General features: G+C 38.3%; 1 protein-coding gene and 1 pseudogene across 1 annotated transcript in view; one reads left to right on the top strand and one right to left on the bottom strand.

Moving 5' to 3' along the window:
* SNX3 (sorting nexin 3) overlaps window positions 1–21,647 on the top strand; it is a 41,177-nt gene that overhangs the window by 9,114 nt on the left and 10,416 nt on the right. The gene's annotated exons all lie outside the window — the stretch shown is intronic.
* On the bottom strand, window positions 3,686–6,988 carry LOC112925152 (small ribosomal subunit protein eS25 pseudogene; annotated as a pseudogene).

The raw sequence follows: 21,647 nt of genomic DNA, 5'->3' as shown, positions 1-21,647 counted from the left end.
GAGAGAGAGAGAAGCCGTCTCCCTGTTGAGTGTGGAGCCAGACATGGGGCTTAAATCTCACCACCCTAAGATCTTGACCTGAGCTGAAATGAAGAGTCAGGAAGCCCAACCAGCTGAGCCACCCAGGTGCCCCACTGAGAACATTAAGACACTACTAATATATTTACAGCAGGAGTGAGCAAGCTGTGTGTTTCCCTGTTTTTGTAGCTTTTGGAGCACCTCTAAAATTTTAAGTAATTTGTATTTTAAGCTAAGTTTGTGATCATTTATTACAGCAGCAATAGGAAATTAATAAGAATGACCATACACCTGTACTAAGAATCATTTCCAGGGATATTCATTCACTTCAAAAGAATGAGAGTCAGTATGGATGGGGGTTCAGCCTGACTTAGGCCACAGCTTTATATTTCTTCTCCATCAGAATCTAGCAACATTGGTTCTTATTATCCCTCTCCTTTTACTCTGCCAAGATGTTTTACCAATTGTGTAGAAAAATATTTTTTCTGGGGCACCTGGGTGGTTCACTTGGTTAAATATCTGACTTCGGCTCCTGTTATGATCTCGAGGTTCTGGGATCAAGCTCTGAGTTGGGCTCCATGCTCAGCAGGGAGTCTGCTCGTCCCACTCCCCCCACCCCCCCAACTTGTGCTCTGTCTCTCAAAATCTTTTTAAAAAGAGAGAGATAAGATTCCCATTGCTCATCATCTTTGAAAAAAGAAATCTTTTTTATTTCCCCACATAAAAAGTTAGATGCCTTGGAGTGCCTGGCTGGGTTAGTAGAGTATATGACTCTTGATGTTAGGGTTGTGAATTTGAGCCCCACATTGGGCTGCCTTATTTAATAGGTTATAGAGGATTATTTTTCCAAACTGAAGAGAAAATTACTGAGAGACTAAGTCACTTTGGCTATCCAGGTATAGCTCAAGATTAATATTAAATGGCCAATGCAGTTTTTTTTTTTTTTTAAGATTTTATTTATTTATTCATGAGAGAGAGAGAGAGAGGCAAAGACACAGGCAGAGAAAGAAGCAGGCTCCTATGTAGGGAGCCCGATGTGGGACTCAATCCTAAGATCCTTGGAGCCCAATGTGGTTCTATCCTAGGACTCCAGGATCAATCCCTGGGCCAAAGGCAGACGCCCAACTGCTGTGCCACTCAGGCATCCCCAATGCAGTTTTTTTTTGTTTTGTTTTGTTTTTTTTTAAACTGAGTATAAGAGAAAGAACCACATAATCTTTGATACAGTGGTTTATCCTTGCTGTTGTGATCTGGTGCTCTTGTATGAGAGGGGGCCAACTTCTGAGACTAAACCAGTGTAAGATTATGAGTACTATGTGATGAATACTGTAGAGTATTGGCTCTTGGTTAAAATTTAACTTAGAAAAGGTGTTATTCTTGATTATGAGGCCTCTGAACCTCCATAATGCCAAGCACACAGAAGAGAAAAGTACTTTGACTTTTGCATCTTGTGATTCTGTGTTTCAAAGTCTAAAATATATTTAAGTATTTCAAGCAGTAGATGTATAACTATACAATTTCTTCTGATGTTAAAAATTTTTTCCCTCAGTTTCTATTTTGGAAAGAAACCTCTGCATGTTAACTTCAGGCATTTATCTATAATGAGCAAGAACAATCTGTTCTCTTAAAACATCCAGATCCATTTGTGACAGGATAGATTTTAAAAATCCAACCTAAAAGACTCTGAGGTCTATAAAATATATGTATCAAATACACAGGGCACCCAGAGCTTCTATATGAAGAAAGTTCAAGAAGGTCAAAGCTAAGGACGTATTGTAGAAGAAGGATTCTAATTATAAAATCTGGTAAAAACATTCATAAAATTAGGAAAGGATTTATAGGTTGGAGTAGGCCATTAGTAATAAATACTGTTCAGTGGATTGTTTAGAAGAAATATGTGTTTTGATTTGCTCTTCTCTAGAACTTTTGATATGCCTTTGTCTAAATCTAATATAGTAGCCATTAGCCATACGAGGCTATTTAAATTGAAGTGTTAGATTCACACTACCAGTCGTCTATTTGTCCAGTTTCCTTGGAATTAAAGTTGACTAGTTTGACTGTCTTTAGTTCATTATAAGTAATAATTGGTCTTGAATATGCAGGATGGTTCCATATAAAGGGACCATTGTATATAGGGCTTTCTCTCCTCAGTTTCTTTAATCTTTTTTGCCCCATTTCATTGTGTTTCGAGTCAGTGGTCATTCATAGTCTGTTCGCTGTTAACCCTGGGCCAAACTCCCAAGCATGTAGTGACATACCACCCTCTTCTCTGCTAATTAAGATAGAGAAAATTTCTTAATCCAGTCAAAGGTTAGAGACTTATTTTCTTTATAGCATTATTTTATTTTATATTTTATTTTATTTATTTATTCATGAGAGGCACAGAGGGAGAAGCAGGCTCCCCATGGAGAGTTTGGTGTGGGACTTGATCCCAGGACCCAGGGATCACGCCCTGAGCCAAAGGCAGACGCTCAACTGCTGACCTACCCAGGCGTCCCAGCATAATTTTATTATATTAGGAAGTTGAGCACAAGTTTATAAACTGTAGTTAAACTATAGCTTAACCAAAGAGAACTGGGATGAGTGGTTGCCTTTCAGAGTGTATAGAATCTTCTCTGTAGTCCTGTACAGGTAGATGTAAAGTCTGTGTGGTTCAGAGAGATTTCCGTTAAAAATGCTTTCAGATCTGTTGAGAGCCCTGGGCCTTCCCAAGATTAAACTTAGCTCAGGGCCCCTGAAGTAATTTCCTGTTCTCCAATGGAGTTGCGTCTCTCAAAGGTCTTGCAGTGGCCAGTAGAAGAGGAAATGCTTCCCAAAATCCCTTCCTGCCCTGCTTCCTCAAGGGTTCTTTTTTTATAAAGGCCTCAGAAAAAGTCTGTTAGATTAAAATGTTGAAGTCTTATGACTAAATTCTTACTTAGGCAAACTAAAAGCAACTCACCAGTGGATATTAAATTTAGATTGTAAGGCACTTCCATAAATCAGCGTTGTCCCTCAGTATACACATTAACATACTCTTTTTTTTTTTTTTTAAGATTTTATTTATTCGTGAGAGAGACAGAGAGAGAGGCAGAGACATAGGCAGAGGGAGAAGCAGGTTTCATGTAGGGAGCCCGATGTGGGACTCGATCCCAGGACCCCAGGGTGGCGACCTGAGCCAAAGGCAGATGCTCAACCACTGAGCCACTCAGGCATCCCTAACTTACTCTTCGTAAACACCTGAAGTTGCTGAGGAGTCTGCATGGGCTGGGGTTGAAAGGGTTGAACAAGCTGCAAAGGAAAAACAGCTTCAGTTATAGATTCATTGAAATATCCTAGAAAACTTGTATTTTTATAACTTTCTAACTTAAATTCTTGGTTGTTGAACAAGTCACCTTGTTACGTTGTTTGAATTATTGCAGAACTCCCTTCGGCAGTTTTTGATGGCTTGTGCTTCTGATTAGTGTTTGTCCTATTTATCCTAGTTTCACCTGACTTCATTGAAAGAGCAGTTTCTTATCAGTATCATATGGTTTCAGAGACATCTTGGCGGTTTTTTGCTATCAGTATTGCCAGAAATTCTGTATTATGTGTCAGAATGTGCAGAGAAGTTTTGGGGGGGGGGGGTTGTTTGTTTGTTTTTGTTTTTTTTCATTTAATAAAGTTTTATTTCCCAAAATGTAGTTGGTGGGATCTTGTTCATACATCTTCACCAGCAGCTGGGGCATCTCCACCCTTGGTGTTTCTGGTGTAAATTACTTGAGCTCTGTGCTTTGAAACCAGTTTAATAAGTCCTTTACTGAGGAGCTCCTAAAGGGCTGCCTGGCCAGAGAACCTCGAATATTCAGTCTCTCAGAGACAACAGCTGGAGTTATAAGCTTATAGTTGGGAACTTCCTTACAGAGTTTGTCATATGTCACTATGTCAAACAACACCAGATTATTGAGTTTGTCTCAAACTTTGCCTTTGGACCACTTCTTCTTTTTGGCCTTGCCCCCAGATTTGTTCACCGGGTCTTTGTCCTTTTTGGCCGACTTTCCAGCATCTTTCTTCTTCTCGTTGTCCTTGGGCGGCATAGCGAAGCTCAGAGAGCAACAGCCACCCCTGCAGCCTCACTAAGATGTCGGACAAAAAGCAAGTTTTGTGCTTTTAATTTATAGTTGCTATTATTTACTACTATTAATTCCTACACTTGCCCTGATACTACATTTTGTTTTTCTCCTTCTCCATCAGTCCCTGTGTAGGGCTCCTTACCTGTACCCCACCGACAGACGTCATTTTCATGTTGGGTTTTACCTCTATGTTTATCATATTCAGGTATCATTCTCAAGGAAGCTAGACTTTTTTCTCAGTTGGTCTAAGCATCTGCGGCTATCTTTCCCTACCCAGTGATGGTAGAAAAGAACTGGAAACAGACTTGAGTATTATTATATGTGTGGGGGAGAGGGGACAAGGGAGAGATTGTAGCAGAGAAGCAAAACTCTTGAATACTTGCATGGATTTCCATTTTTTTAGAACTTTCACTAAGTTTTTGTTCTTTGGGAGATAGTGTTTATTAACATAGTCCAAGAACACTTAAATTATGAACTTGAATTCATATCCTAGTTTGCCCAGCCTATTGAGTGCCCTTGGACAATTAACCCCTCTGAACCTGTTACCCATTCTAAAGATGACAGTGTTAACTGTTGTCTTTAGAGTTACATGAGAATTTTATGATGTGTGTTATGAACTTTAAATACTATCTCATTTGGGAACCCTGGGTGGATCAGTTGTTCAACATCTGACTCTTGATTTCAGCTCATGTCTTAATCCCAGGGTTGTGAGCTTAAGCCCCTTGTTGTTAAAAAAAAAAAAAAAAATTCTTATCTCATTTATTTAGTATTAGCTGCTGCTATCATTTAATTACTGAATTGCCTCTAACTTTCTGTTGCACTTTAAAAAAAGAGAAGAGACAGTACTAATTTCAGTGAATGATGGTATTCTGACATAAATTACCAGATCTGCATTTTTTCTCCCAAACTCTGATATATCATTGAAGTGGTTTGTTTGTTTGTTTGTTTAGTTTTATTTATTCGAGAGGGAGAGAGAGAGGCAGAAGGAGAAGCAGGCTCCCTTTGGGGAGCCTGATGCAGGACTCGATCCCTGGACCCAGGGATCATGACCTGAGCCAAAGGCAGACATTCACCCACAGAGCGACCCAGGTACCCTCATTAAAATGTTCTTAAGGAAAAGTCAAAACTTCAGAATCTCTTATATTATTGTAAAGTGTATTATTTAAACATGGCACAATAGATGGTAGTGATGGTTACACAACCATGTGAATTGTTCACATTAATGCTTCAGAATTCTATACACTTAAAATTGTATACTCTGTAACATAAAATGATAAATTTTATGTGTATTTTATCACTATAAAAAATATGGAAACAAATAACAAAGGAGGGACAGTTGTTTAAGTTTATATAATCTTTTCCTTCAAGTTACCAAAGCAGGAGAGGAAACCAATTCTTCGTAACTCTGCCTGCTCGTAATAGTACCAATTTTCAGAACCCTGATACGATTATTCTTGACATGTTTGTCTAGCTTTATCATTGATTTGGCGGTGGGGGGAGAGGGGGTTGCTTAACTCTTCACCATTGCAGCACCTCCCACCCTTACCTTTTTGCATTATACCTTTTTTTGAGGTTTTTATTTTGAAGACATTTTACTGATTCTATTAAGCTTTTAATGTTAACTTAGGTGTGCTCAGAAGCACTTTTTGTGCAATGTTTAAAGGTTTTTAGAGGCCTCTTGATCGAATGTTACTTAGCTTCTTGCACACAGTAGGTTTTTGCATATCAATCGCTTAGTGGAGGTTTTAAAGCTTTATTTATTTAACATCTATTTGGGTCAGGTACTGTAACCATCGTGTGCCTTAAGACCATGAATTTTGAACTTGAAAAAATCCTTCTTCTCTGCCTATTTGTATGCATATGACCCTGAGCAAGTTACTTTACTCCACTTTTTGAGTTTCTTCAGCTGTAAAAACGAAACTTCACAGAGGATTAAATGTGACATGTGGCTATACTACCCAAAGCAGTTTACACATTTAATGCAATCCTTATCAAGATACCACCAGCATTTTTCACAGAGCTAGAGCAAACAATCCTAAAATTTGTATGGAATCATAGAAGATTGAACAGCCAAAGCAATCCTGAAAAAGAAAAACAAAACTGAAGGCATCATAATTCTGCACTTCAAGCTATATTACAAAGCTATAGTCATCAAGACAGTATGATACTGGCACAAAAACAGACACAGAGACCAATGGAACAGAATAGAAAACCTGGAAATAGACCCACAACTATATGGTCAACTAATCTTTAATAAAGGAAAAAAAAAATCCAGTGAAAAAAGACGGTTTCTTCAACAAATGGTATTAGGAACACTGGATGGCAAAATACAGAAGAATGAAACTGGACCACTTTATACACCATAATAAATTCAAAATGGATGAAAGACCTAAATATGAGACAGGAAACCATCAAAATCCTAGAGAACACAGGCAGCCACCTCTTTGACCTTGACTGTAGTAACTTCTTACTAGACACATCTCTGAAGGCTAGGGAAACAAAGCAAAAATGAACTATTGGGACTTCATCCAGAAAAAAAAAAGTTTCTGTACTGTGAAGGAAACAATCAACAAAACTATAAGATAGCCTATGGAATGGGGAAGGATATTTGCAAATGACATGGCTAATAAAGCATTAGTATCCAGAATGTATAAAGAGCTTAACAAACAATCCAGTTAAGAAATGGCAGAAGAGGGCAGCCCCGGTGGCGCAGCGGTTTGGTGCCGCCTGCAGCCCGGGGTGTGATCCTGGGGACCCGGGATCGAGTCCCACATCGGGCTCCTTGCATGGAGCCTGCTTCTCCCTCTGCCTGTGTCTCTGCGCCTCTCTCTCTGTGTTTCTCATGAATAAATAAATAAAATCTTAAAAAAAAAAAAAAAAGAAATGGCAGAAGAGATGAATAGACACTTTTCCAAAGAAGACATCCAGATGACTAGCAGAATGAAAAGATACTCAATATCACTCATTATCACATGAAATACAAATCAAAACCACGTTGAGATACACCTCGCACCTGTCAGAATGGCTAAAATCAACAACAACACAGGAAACAACAGGTGCTGGCAAAGATACGGAGAAAGGGGAACACACTTGCACTGTTGGTGGGAATGCAAACTGGTGTAGTCACTCTGGAGAGCAGTATGGAGGTTCCTCAAAAAGTTATGATCCAGCAGTCCCACTACTAGGTATTTACCTAAAGGATACAAGAATACTGACTCAAGGGGGTACATGCACCCTGATGTTTATAGCAGCATTGTCAATAATAGCCAAACTATGGAGAGAACACAAATGTCCATCGACTGATGAATGGATAAAGAAGTGGTGTGTACACACGCACACACACTGGAATATTACTTAGCCATCAAATAAATGAAATCTTGCCATTTGCAATAATGTGGATGGAGCTAGAATAGAATGTATTATGCTAAGCGAAATAAGTCGGACAAAGACAAATACCACGATTTTACTCATATGTGGAATTTAAGAAATAAAACAGGTGAATATATGGGAAGGGGGACAAAAAAGAGGGAAACAAACCATAAGAGACTTTTAAAGATAGAGAACAAACAGGGTTGATGGAGGTGGGTGGGGGATTGGCTAAATGGATGATGGGTATTAAGGAGGGCACTTGTTATGATGAGCACTGGGTGTTATATGTAAATACAGAATCAGTGAATTCTCCTGAAACCAATATCGCACTGTATGTTACCTAACTAGAATTTAAATAAAAATTTTTAATGTGGCATGATATTTGCCCTACACTCCGTATTCAGTAAGGGCATAATATATGTGAAGTAATAATAGTTCCTATTTAATTATTGAGGTAAATGGCAGTATCTTCATTTTAAAGATGATGCGACTCAGATTTAATGAAGGAAAGTAACTTTTTTTTAAAGATTTATTTACTTTAGAGAGAGAGCCAGAGGAGCAGCAGAGGGAGAGAAGCAGACTCCCTGCTGAGCACAGAGCCTGATGCAGGGCTTGATCTCAGGATCCTGAGATCAGGACCTGAACCAAAACCAAGAGTTGGATGCTCAACCTACTGAACCATCCAGATGCCCCAGGAAATTTTTTTCATTAGTTTTAAAGCCTCTAAGCCTAAAAGGTGGTACATATGTGTCTTTATCATAATAATGTATTCCTCAAATTGTGTTCTATGTTATAGAAACTTGCCCCATGGTATTCTGGTATCCTTAATTTCTCTCTCCTTACCCTTACCTATGTTTGTCTATATTAAAGTCTGCTAATCAGGGATGGATTTAGTCAGTGTTCATGGTAGATTCTTAATTAATACTTTTTATTCTATATAGTTCTTAGCATTCTAAGTAGCATCAGTGGCTTATGAGACTTCATAATTAGTATTTATAAGTGTCATGATTTAAAATATATTATTTGTCGTACTTCCAAGTAGTTTGGGGGCTAGAGGTGAAGGATCTGGAATGATTTCCTTTTCTGACAAACTTCACAACTCAGAGGAGAGGGCAAGGAATGGAAAGTATGAGGAGAAAAGAGGCTAGAGTACTCAGAAGTGAGCTTAAATTATGAGGAACAGAATCCAGAATACCATGCTCTCTAGCCCTACCACAAACACTGATGATGGCCTAACAGTTAAAGAACATATACTGGCAAGAAATTTTAATTACACTAACCTAATTATTAATATATTGAAATATTTGATGACAAGTTACAACTCCTCTTTTGACCTGTGCTTTTTCCAGTGGTTTATTATGAGGGTTCTTACAAGAGTTACTTACTATTTCTAATAAAAGGATTTTGTGTTAGTGATTTGAGTACTTTGGGTCATAAGAACGAAAATCATTCTGTGGGGCTTTATGGAAGGAATTAAATATAGTAATGAGGGACTCCTGGGTGGCCCAGCAGTTGAGCGCCTGCCTTTGGCCCAGGGCATGATCCTGGAGTCCCTGGGATCAAGCCCCACATAGGGCTCCCTGTGGGGGGCCTGCTTCTCCCTCTGCCTTTGTCTCTGCCTCTCTCTCTGTGTCACTCATGAGTAAATAAAATCTTTAAAAAAAAAATTGTAATGACACTGCTGTCTCTAAATTTAAAACATGCATATATGTAGTATTTAATATCATTGTTTAGTTGCTCTTGTTATAGCTAATCAGTCACAAAAAGAAGGGGGTTTATTAATACAAGCATCGCTTATGTCTTAAAGAATTAAGACTCATTAAATACCCATTTTCATGTTTTTGTGTTCCAGGTAATATTTCATTCTTTGAAGAAATACCCCAGTTTCATTCTTATATAATGTAGGTGGCAAATTATTCCATACTCTATTCTTAGAGGTTTATCAGGTTAGTTCAGAGAAAGCAACTTACTAAGTTACAACTTTTATTTTAGGACCTTGCTTCAGTTCATTTTATCAGCTGCTTCAATGTTGCAGGAATACTTCTAATAATTAAATAATCCATAATCAATTAACTATTTTAGATTTTCTGGGCACCTCACCTGCTCAGAGCATGGTCAAGAGCTATTAAGGAAGCAAAAAAGTTAACAGCAGAGTTAAAAATAAAGAAGTCTGTATGCTTGTTAGGTACTGCATTTTTGTATATGAAATACTGTCCTCTCCATATCCTCCATGTTTAGCATAATTCCACCAAAGTCAGATTACTGATTCAGTTACCTGTTACTGTGTAACAAATATCCCCAAAAGTTGGTGACTTAAAACAACTAACATTCATTTTATCACAATTCTGTAGTTTGGTTAGGTCTTAGAAGGAACAGCTTATCTCTGTTTTCCTTGATACTTGCTGGAGTACCACGACTGGGCCTGGAGGATTTATTTCCAAGATGATTCCGTTGTGGCTGGCTGGAGAGTGGGTGCTGGCACCAACTGGGAATTCAGCTGGGGCTATTGATCAGGTCTTGAATTTTCTTCCATGTGGATAGCTAGACTTCTAACAGAATACTGTGACTTCCAAGAGAGAATGTCTTTTTAAGAACAGATGTTCAGGAGGACAAGCCTTAGTTCACAAGAACTTGCTAATATACCATTCATCAAAGGCAGTCACATGGCCCGGTCAATAGAGGAGAGGATACAGAAAGCCTGATTTATTGCAGGTAACCAAAGTAATAGCCAACTACACTTCTGTACTTCCTCAATCTAGAGTGAAGTAGCCTCTCTGGAGGACATTATGAAGCCTTAACATTCATAGTCTTTGTCTCAGTAATTTCACCTTTAGGGTTTTTTGTTTTTTTTTTAAAGATTTATTTATTTGTTCGTGAGAGACATAGAGAGGCAGAGACACAGGCAGAGGGAGAAGCAGGCTCCATGCAGGAGCCTGATGTGGGACTCAATCCCAAAACTCCAGGATCACTCCCTGAGCTGAAGGCAGACGCTCAACCACTGAGCCACCCTGGCGTCCCTGGGGTTTTTCTTAAGGAGGGTATATAAATTCCCTGGATCTGTATATATCAAGGCTTCATCTGACTTTCATCCTTAGCATTTTACCAAGGGTGAGATAGCTGGTTAACGCAGGAGTTGGCGATTAAAACCAGATTGTCTGGTTCCAGAACCATATGATTAATCATTATATTATACTACCTGTCGTGTATATAGTGTCTGTATATAATCATATTAATGATACTAAATGAGAAGCTCATAACATATTTAATAAGTTCTATATATAAAAGTCTAAAAGGACATCAAAATGAAATACCTACAAAGGAATGTGTATTAACTGTTATAGTTTTTTTAATTGTAAGGATACTTTTTATGAGCCTACCATGCAAACTTAACCTAATATGTTCTTCATATACATGTGGCTTATTTTTTTAAAGATTTTTATTTTTAAGTAATTTGCACCCAAATTGGGGCTCAAACTCACAACCCCAAGATCAAGAGTTGCATACTCCACCAACTGAGCCAGCCAGGTGCCCCTTATATCTATTTTATTTCTACTGTACTTCTTTAATCCCTCCCCACCTTCCAATGTCATACTGTAAATATGTCTTGAGGAGATCTTTTTTAGATCTTTGTAGTTTTTATCTGCCTGAAACTGCATATATAGAAGTTTAGAATACATTTACTGAATAGTTTCGTAACTAATACTCTGCTGATTTCCACATTGTAGTTTTACAGCGCCTTTATATCTCACTTCCAGTTATTCTTATAAGGGTTAGTTCCAAATCACTATCCTTGGAGGTAAAATGTTACTGCCCTTAATTACCTTGGCTAAACCAAAATGACTTGGTGATCGTACAGATTCCTTAGCTCCCCTGCCCTGTTTCACAGTTAGTAGGTATAGGATAGTAGTTCTGGGGCAGTGATTCTCAACCCTGGCTGCACCTTAGGATTACCTAAAAAATACCAATGTTCGGGTTCCACTTTAGACTAATTTGAATGAATTTCTGTAGGTGGTGCCATTTTGGGGTGTGTGGGAATGGGTGGGTGTTTAAAACTCTTGAGACAGTTCTTACCATGAGGAAGTTGGGAAGATATAGAAAATAGTTTTGCATTTTTAAAATAGTTCAAAAAAGCCATAGACTATTAATAAGCAGGTTTTTTTCTGAAGCCAATATGGGATTATGTAAACGTTCATGAACAAATTTTTCTTGACAGTAGACTTATTACTGCAGTTTCCTTAGAGGTTGCTCATTGAAAATCTTGCATGAGCTAACAAATGAGTCTTGCTGCCAATTCACAAATGAAGACTATGGTTAAAGTAGGAAAAGTATATGGAATTACTTGATTTGTGCATTAACGCAGTCTAGATAGTTTCTTCTCTACTGTTTTGGGTATTATGCCATAAAGGATACTTCTTTCATGTTGTACACCTGAAACTAATATCATGTTGTATGTCAACTATACTTCAATTAAAAAAAAAAAAAGATACGTCTTTTAAAATAATGGGAAATTGTATCACTGGAAGGCCATGTCCTTATTTTTTTTTTAAAAAAAAAAGAAAGAAACTAAACCAAATACCTTGGCTTAATGACAATCTACATTTCAAAGGTTCTCTGGACTAAAAGCTTATTCTTCACTTAAATGACTTCTCCCCAGCCATATTTAGAGTTCATCTAGGTTATAAACCATATCTCCAGTTATTCATGCTGTTCCAGATTGGGTAAAACAAGTATCAAAAGTACTAACGGGGGAGGTAATAGCTTAAGCACTTCTCAGCTTATCCTTTATCTCTAGATGTAGATATTTGGAGAAATGCAGCCGCTTAATGAGAACCAGAGTGAGGCATCCATTTACATCTCTTAGGATTGGTTAAATACAGTATGGTCTATTGAGTATACTTTTGATGTTGTTGCCAGTCCCTTTTTTCAAATGTACACGTGACACTATCTGAAGAAATACTAGAAACACCTAGTAAACATTTTTCTAGTATCTATTGTTAAGCTATATTCGGGTGATCACATTTTGAGGCTTGGTTTTCTATTTGACTACCAGTGATAATCAGGTTACATATAGGATAGCTGTGAGCTGCTGACTTTAATAGGTCAGCCTGTGTAAGTGTGTAAGACCCAGCTTTTTGGAGACCAGTGTGACGGTTTCCTCTGCTTAAATGTGAAGGGAGCCCTTATTTTTGAGCTCTATACCATGGTTTCAAAAATCTATGCTATAGTATATAATGTCTGTTTGGATTCCTGATGATTTTACTCTATGTCATTAGTAATACCTTCTGGGAAATGGCTGGTTTCAAATGGTAGGGTTTTAAAAATATTTATATTTGTGTATATTTGACAAAATGTTATATTAGTTTGAGGTATACAGCATCATAATGATTCAACATGTCCATAGGTTATGCTATGCTCACTACTAAATAGAATACAAATACCTCATAACATTTCATCTCTTTAGAGTTTTGTTTCTGATATATTATTATTAACAAATAAAAAAACCAGCTAAGTAATAATGAATAGTTTTCTTCAAGTTTTTAGTCTTATTCTTTTCGAATTTTCTGAATGCTCCAGGTATCTTATGTAATTAATGTGCTCTGCAAAATATATTCTCCTGCAAATGAAAAGGCAAAATACACAGAAGCTTGAGAATTGCTCTGAATTTCTCCTAAGGCAAGTACAAATATCCATGGCTTCATTTTAGCCAAGTAGACTATAAATCCTCTTCTGAATCTATTTACTAAATCAAATTGAAAACGTAAGGTACTTAACCTATATACATATATACGTATATATGTATATGTTGGCACTATATTTGGCAGGGAATAAGGCTTTTTTCTGTGATAAGCTAGACTCCTTCTCATGGTTAGTCAGGCAAATAACTTCCCCCAAAAATGTGAATTTCTCCAAGAAGCAGAATTCATTCTGTGCTCTGCAAGTTCTGTAAATTTTAAATTTAGGTGGATAAATTCCAAATGGCACTAAACTTTATTATGAAAACAAATGTAAGAATAAGAAAAAAAAAAACTATTTTAAAGAGGAAAAAAGGTAACTTTACATTGGAGAAATGTGGCTGACTTAACCTTAATTGGGTGATCAGTAATAGGACAGACTGACATCATGTCCTTTCTGATATGATGCATTGAAAATGCTTCAACTTTCTTGCCATTAGGAACAATCCTGCCAGAAATGCAGGACATGAAACTGGTCAGGAGGAAACAAACTCAAAAGTATAATGTATCTCAAATATCTGGCCTTCCCTGTTTAAATTGTCAGTGTCTTGAATGGCAAAACATCAGGAAGACTATTCTAAATTGAGGGAGATTAAAGACACGGCAAAGCAGAGAGCTTGATTCTTAATTGAATTCCATTTTTTTTTTTAATTTTAAAGGGACAACTGGTAAAATATGAATATGGACTGTATATCAATGTTAATGTCCTGTATTTGGTCCTTGTTCTGTGGTTATATAAGAGAATGTTCTTAGGGCATGCACATTGAAGTGCTTAGTTGTAAAGGTTTATGATGTCTGCAGTTCGTTCTCAAATGGTTCAGCAAAAATAACCTTGTGTAGAAGATTGAGAAGGCAAATGTAACAATAACAACAATTGATTAATGGCAAAGGAGAGTATGCTAATATTAGAACTTTTTGCTGAGTTTAAAAAGATACAAAAGGGGTAATGTAAGAAAAACAACTTAGATTTATTGTGCAGTTGTTGGGTGCTAGGTTCAATTCTAGCATGTTTGTGTATATTACCTCATTTCATCATTATAAAAACTATATGAAATCTAAGAACATGGTCTTCCAGAGCTACACATTTAGTTTATTTCAAAATATCCCTTCTATGATTTTCCAAGCAGTAGAAAAGAAATTATCTGGGCTAGTTCAACTTTAACCATCTATTTTGATATACTTTCACACTATTATCTGCAGATTATAGATGAGCAAATTGAAAAACAGATTAACTGACCCACCGTTATATAGGTAAGTGGTGATGCTGGAATTTGAACCCAGACAGAGACTGAGCTCTTAACCACTATCAAGATACAGACTATTTTAAAGTGTGTACTTTTGTATTGAATGAATCTCTGTGAGATTTGACAGAGTGAGAAAGAGTAGGGTTACTGACTTTAACTTTCTTTGACTGTAGAAGGAATAGTATGACTTGTCCAATGTTTTGTAAAACAAGATACTAAAAATAATCTTAAATTTGATTAAAATCTCATTTCTTTATTTGAAGCATTGAATGCTTTTCATTTGTATTTTCTCTGTTTTTCTATTCTCTATTTCCATTGATTTTTATTATTTCCTTTCTTCTACTTGTTTTGTGTTTAGTTTATTCTTCTAGTTTCCTAAGAAGTTTATTCATTTGAGATATTTCCTCTCTTTTAATACGGACATTTACAGCTATAAATTTCCATCTAAGCACTGGTTTAGCTGCTTGTTGGATGATCGTTTGAACCAGTCAGACGTGTTATAGTAACAATGCCTAAACTTTTGTATTAATCATCCGGGAAACTTTTTTTTTTTAAAGATTTTATTTATTTATTTATGAGAGGCACAGATAGAGACGCAGAGACACAGGCAGAAGGAGAAGCAGGCTCCCTGTAGGGAACCCAATGTGGGACTCAATCCCGGGTCTCCAGGATCACGCCGTGGGCTAAAGGCAGGTGCTAAACCACTGAGCCACCCAGGCATCCGGTGAAACCTTTTTTAAAGGGCTCATTGCCAGGGCACTTAGGTGGCTCAGTCAGTTGAGCCTCGGACTCTGATTTCTGCTCAGGTCATGATCTTGTGGTGGCAGATCCCAGACCTGCAGCTTGCTTCACTGCACTGAGTACGGAGTCTGCTTGTCCTTCTCCCTCCCCTCTACACCCCCTTGTGCTCACTCTCTTTCTCTCTCTAGAATAAAATCTTTTAAGGGCCTCTTCCACTAGAAACTGATTTAGTTGCTCCGAGTAGGCCTCAAGACTGTGTGTTTTCAAAGACTACTCAGATTGCTGCCATCTGAAAACTTACCAAGCTATACCCTCAATATCATTTGCTCACTTTTCTATACTTGTGTTGTACCATTTAAGAAATTGTTTCAAGGTACCTAGGTAATCCTGAAGCATAACTGGGTTGAAGAACCAGTGTGATATCTTTGATTTTGTAATAGAAGTAGGATATAGAGTAGAGATTTGGGTTTTTTTTTCCTCTGACTTTTTTATATTGTATCCCATATTTATTTGTCTTTAAGATTTATTTTTGAGAGAATGGTAGGGAGGTGCAGAGGAAAAGGGAGTCTTAAGACTCTGTGGTGAACACAGACCCTCCCTAGAGATTTGATCTTATGACCCTGAGATCACAATCTGAGCCAAAACCAAGAGTCTGATATTCAACTGACAGAGCCACCCAAGCATCCCCCCAAATTGTTAAGTAGTAGTGACATATTAACTAGTATTTGGGTTATGATAATTAAAAAGGCATATTTTAGAATGGTATATAAAATTGGGTTGTTGTTTTTTTTAAGATACTATTTGAGACAGCATGAGCAGAGGGAGAGGGAGAAGCAGGCTCTCCACTGAGCAGGGAGCCAGCCCTACGTGGAACTCAGTCCCAGGACCCTGGGATCATGACCTGAGCTGAAGGCAGACCCTTAACGAACTGAGCCAACCAGGTGCCCCAGTGGATAAAATCGTTTTTATAGACTTTATGAATTCCCAGCAACTTGCTTAACTTTTTGAGAGGCAGATAATTACAATATTTGCTTTTTAAATGTTAGTTTGTACCATAGCCCTGACATAGCTTTAAATTATTTTTAATACGGGGTTTCTTATATAGATCCTATGAGAGAATAGCTGATGTGTTTGTAGGAGCCTCTGTCTTTGCTTTAGATTTATAATGAAACATGAGTTGTACAACTTTCACAGTTCCATGAATGCAGTTGCAAAGACCAAGGTTACTCAAATTCCCCTTCAGCATTATTAATAATACATACCTATACACATAGGTGAAGATTATGGCTTTGTTTATGGCTCTTGCCTGATGGTAGACTTTAGTTTTACTTGTCTCTGATCTTACCTGTCTCTGGTTAGGATTCCTACAAATAAAATATTGTTATTTAATACAAATCATTGAGTTTGACAGTTTTACCTATTAGGTAAAATAACAGTAGTGAGCAGAAAATAGTGTCTTCTAGTTTATGCTCAATCTGAGCAATTTAGAACAGTTTCTGAAATTAGTGGGAAATATCAATGTTGGGATAAGAGAATACTAAATGTTGCCTTTTAAAAGTTTCAGTCAGGGCAGCCCCAGTGGCTCAGCGGTTTAGTGCCGCCTGCAGCCCCAGGGTGTGATCCTGGAGACCCGGGATCGAGTCCCACGTTGGGCTCCCTGCATGGAGCCTGCTTCTCCCTCTGTCTGTGTCTCTGCCTCTCTCTCAATAAATAAATAAATAAATAATCTTTTAAAATAAAAGTTTCAGTCATCTTAATATTTATCATTTATGTTTAATTTCAGAATTCACTTTCTGGGTAAGTCTATAAAGCATGTTTTAATTATTTTTTTTAAGATTTTATTTATTTATTTGATAGCATACATAAGCCAAGGGAGCAGCAGAGATCCCAGGACCCCGGGATCATCACCTTGAGCTGAAGGCAGATGCCTAACTGACTGAGCCACCTAGGGGCCTCATCTATAAAGCATTTTAAATGAAATCCAAAGTAAAACCTTTAAGGAATTTTTGCTATAATTTGTTTCAGTAGTCTGACTCTTGTCCATATTCTTCAAGCAGATAAGCCTTAGAGATGGCTAGAAGTGACTTTTTTTTTTTTTAATAAGATATAATTGACATGGGGCACCTGGCTGGCTCAGTAGGGAGACAGAGCAACTCTTGATCTCACGGTTGTGAGTTTGGGTCCATGCTGGGTGTAGAGATTACTTAAATAAATTTTTTAAAAGATTTAATTGACATACTGCATTAGTTTCAGGTGTACAACATAATGATTCCATATTTGCACGCTTTGTGAAATGTTCACAATAAGTCTAGTTAACATCGCTTATCATACATAATTACAAATTTTTCTTTCTTGTGATGAGAACAGAACCAAATGTTCTGGGCAGCCCCTGTGGCTCAGCGGTTTAGCGCCACCTTCAGCTCAGGTCATGATCCCAGGGTCCCAGGATTGAGTCCCACGTCAGGCTCCCTGCATGGAGCCTACTTCTCCCTCTGCCTGTGTCTCTACCCACCCCCCACCCTCCCATCACCCCGTGAATAAATAAAATCTTTAAAAAAAAGAAAAACAAAAAACCAAATGTTCTCCCCCCTTCCCCAGAACCAAGTGTTCTTAATACCCCTCATGCACAAACCTGTAGCTACTCTGCCTGATTCTGTGGCTTCAACTTTTGTGGTAACTTCTCTGTTCTGTTTTTCTGTTTCAAGGTTATTTTACTGTTCAGAAATGTTTACTCCTGGTGCTCACAGATACACGTATCTTAGCGGCATACTCAGGACACAGTTTAATCTTTTCAGTTTTCCCATGATCTGTGCTTGAGATTACTCAGTGTGTAGTTCATACTGTTTTAACCATTTTCAACTATCTTCCAATAGCATGGCTTTATGTGTTGAAAGAATACCAGCCAAATCCATTATCTGTTCCTTTATGCTTTTATTATATAAATGGTGTCATACTATATATACTGTTCTGAAACTTTTTTTTTTTTAATTTTTATTTATTTATGACAGTCACACAGAGAGAGAGAGAGAGAGAGAGAGAGAGAGGGAGAAGCAGGCTCCATGCACCGGGAGCCCGACGTGGGATTCGATCCCAGGTCTCCAGGATCGCGCCCTGGGCCAAAGGCAGGCGCCAAACCGCTGCGCCACCCAGGGTTCCCTGAAACTTCTTTTTTTAAGATTTTATTTTTTAATGCAATCTCTACCCCCAACGTAGGACTTGAACTCATGGCCCTGAGATCGAGTCCCACGCTTAAAAAAAAAAAAGTCGCATGCTCTGAAACTTATTATACTTAACACATCTCAGGCAGGCTTTTTTTTTTTTTTTTTTTTTAAGATTTTATTTATTTATTCATAGAGCTAGAGAGAGGCAGAGACACAGGCAGAGAGAGAAACAGGCTCCATGCAGGAAGCCCAACATGGGACTCGATCCTTGGTTTCCAGGATCACTCCCCGGACTGAAGGCTGCGCCAAACCCCTGAGCCCCCCGGGCTGCCCTCAGGCCGACTTTCTGATCGGTCTGTGGCTGAATTATATAGTTTGTAAAAGCTGCATAATGTTTCATTTTCTGTTTGTAACAGTTTTATTAGGTTGTTTATTTTACTATTACATGAACAATGCTTAAACTTCTACACACCGATATCTTTTTATATACATGGGAATATTTGTAGGATTAATTCCTAGTGGAATTGTTGGCTTAAAAGATACATGCATTTATTTATTTAGTTTTAGTTTTAAAAAGTAGAACTTAGTGATTCACTAGTTGCATATAACACCCAGTGCCATCGTTAATGCCCATCACCCTGTAACCCATTCTGCCACCTACCTCCCCTGCAGCAACCCTCAGTTTGTTTCCTAGTGTTAAGACTCTCTCATGGGGACAGCCCCGGGGGTGCAGTGGTTTAGCGCCGCCTGCAGCCCAGGGTGTGATCCTGGGGACCCGGGATCAAGTCCCACATCAGGCTCCTTGCATGCAGCCTGCTTCTCCCTCTGCCTGTGTCTCTGCCTCTCTCTCTCTCTCTCTCATGAATAAATAAAAAGTCTTAAAGAAAAAGACTCTCTTATGGTTTGCCTCACTCTGGGTTTTCATCTTATTTTTAAGATACATGCATTTAAGGGGATCCCTGGGTGGCGCAGCGGTTTGGCGCCTGCTTTTGCGCGATCCTGGAGACCCGGGATCGAATCCCACGTTGGACTCCCGGTGCATGGAGCCTGCTTCTCCCTCTGCCTATGTCTCTGCCCCTCTCTCTCTCTCTCTCTCTCTCTCTCTCCCCCCCCCCCCCGTGTGTGACTATCATAAATTAAAAAAAAAAACAAAACATGCATTTAAAAGAGTGATAGATGTCACCAAAATGCTCTCCTTACAGGTTGTACCAGTTTTTACTACCATCAACATAATTTCCTTTTTTTAAGATTTTATTTATTTATTTATTTGAGAGAGAGGGAGAAGCAGGCTCCCTGCTGAGCAGTGAGCCCAAAGTGGGACTTGATCCCAGGACCCTGAGATTATGACCTGAGCTAAATAAAGGCAGATGCTTAACTGCCTGAGCCACGCATGGGCCCCAGCATTTTTTTCAAGTGACTGGCTGGCTGGCTGCTGTCCTCCCCTCACCATCACAAGGTATTTAAATGTAATACCTGCCTGTCTGATGAGTGAAAATGGGATCTTACTCTTTTGACTGGCATTTCTTGTGTGAGTGATGTTTGAACATTACTTGCCATTAGTTATTCCATGTTCTGCCGATTTTTAATTTATTTTCATTCATTCATTCATTCATTCATTTATTCATTCATGAGAGACAGAGAGGCAGAGGGAGAAGCAGAATCCATGAAGGGAGCCCCATGTGGGACTTGATCCCAGGACTCCAGGATCATGCCCATAGCCAAAGGCAAGCGCGAAACCACTAAGCCACCCGGGCGTCCCTGTTCTTTACATTTTAATAAAATTATCCCTTTGTTCTGTGTTGCAAATATTTGTCTACAATTTGTTCTTGGTCTTTCAACTTTTTGTTTAACTACATAAATTTAAACTTTTTATACCCTTATCCTTCAACCTCCCCAATACAAGCTTCAAAAGGGCTAGGGCTCCATCTCAGTCCTCATTATATTCCCTAACTTACCTAGCACTGGCCCTTTTAGAGATGTTCCCAAACTGAAAATAGTTGAATCCTGGGACACCCGGGTGGCTCAGCAGTTGAGCATCTGCCTTCAGCTCAGGGCATGATCCCGGGGTCCGGGATTGAGTAGTATATCAGGCTTCTTGCGGGGAGCCTGCTTCTCCCTCTGCCTGTGTCTCTGCCTCTCTCTGTCTCTGTCTCTCATGAATAAAAAAAATCTTTAATTAAAAAAATAGTTGAATCCTCCTGAACTGGTGTTAAAAAAAAGTAATCATTTTTTCTCTAATACTTAGAAAACAAAAATGGAACATGTTATGTGAGTTAAATAAGTTGAAAGTGACAGATCAAGAGTTTGTAGTCAATGGTGGCTTTTTTTTTTTTTAATTTTTTTTTAATGTTTTTTTTTTTTTTTTTTTTTTTTTTTTTTTATGATAGTCACACAGAGAGAGAGAGAGGCAGAGACACAGGCAGAGGGAGAAGCAGGCTCCATGCGCTGGGAGCCTGATGTGGGATTCGATCCCGGGTCTCCAGGATCACGCCCTGGGCCAAAGGCAGGCGCCAAACCGCTGCGCCACCCAGGGATCCCTCAATGGTGGCTTAAAGAAAACACCTGCACATGTTTTCATTTTTATTTTGGTCCAGTTGGGTTGAAAGATGGTGGTATTGACCAGAAGGAAGTTAACAGGCAAACTTGGCCACTCCAAATGTAAAGGGCAGGTAATATTAAGAGTTAAAGGGTGTGACTTTATCAAAACTTTAAAGCAATCCTCATGTAAAGAGAAATCATAGCCAACTGAGCAAACTAAATAAAAGAATTTTCTTTAACTGTGATCCTTTTTTTTGCTGTATAATCTATCAAATTATTAGCTAATCACAGAAAGGAATGGACTTTTTCTCCTTCCCACTCCCCTTCTATTAAAGTGAATCAGATAGAGTCATGATTGTGTCAAAAGTTCAAAAGGGAAAATGGAAGGTAAAATGAGCCGAATTGGCACTCTTCCCTCAACATTGTACCTGTAAGCTTGATATGTTGTTTCAGAGATTAACTTTATGGACTTCCGTACCCAGAAGTATGAAAATTCGAAGGGAACTCTTTTCACAAGCTTGATCTTAACATATTGAATAAAGAGAGCAGCTAATCCCTTTTGTAAAGTAATTTGAGAGGAGGGAATTCAAAATGTAAAATCTCACCTGCAGAAAACACTCAATTCTATAAAAGCCTTTCTATCTTTAGACACTTACAAAGACTTAATATTTTAATGCGGAAGGGTGAACTTGGTTAAAAAGCCAATGGGTGAAATTAGAGAGAAATAATCCAGTGCTTTCTTTCTGGGAATTA

This window comes from Vulpes vulpes, chromosome 1 (genome assembly GCF_048418805.1).
Source record: "Vulpes vulpes isolate BD-2025 chromosome 1, VulVul3, whole genome shotgun sequence".
NCBI classification, from domain to species: Eukaryota; Metazoa; Chordata; class Mammalia; order Carnivora; family Canidae; genus Vulpes; species Vulpes vulpes.
Note: the sequence above shows the minus strand (reverse complement) of the source record. Positions and strands in the feature narration are given on the sequence as shown.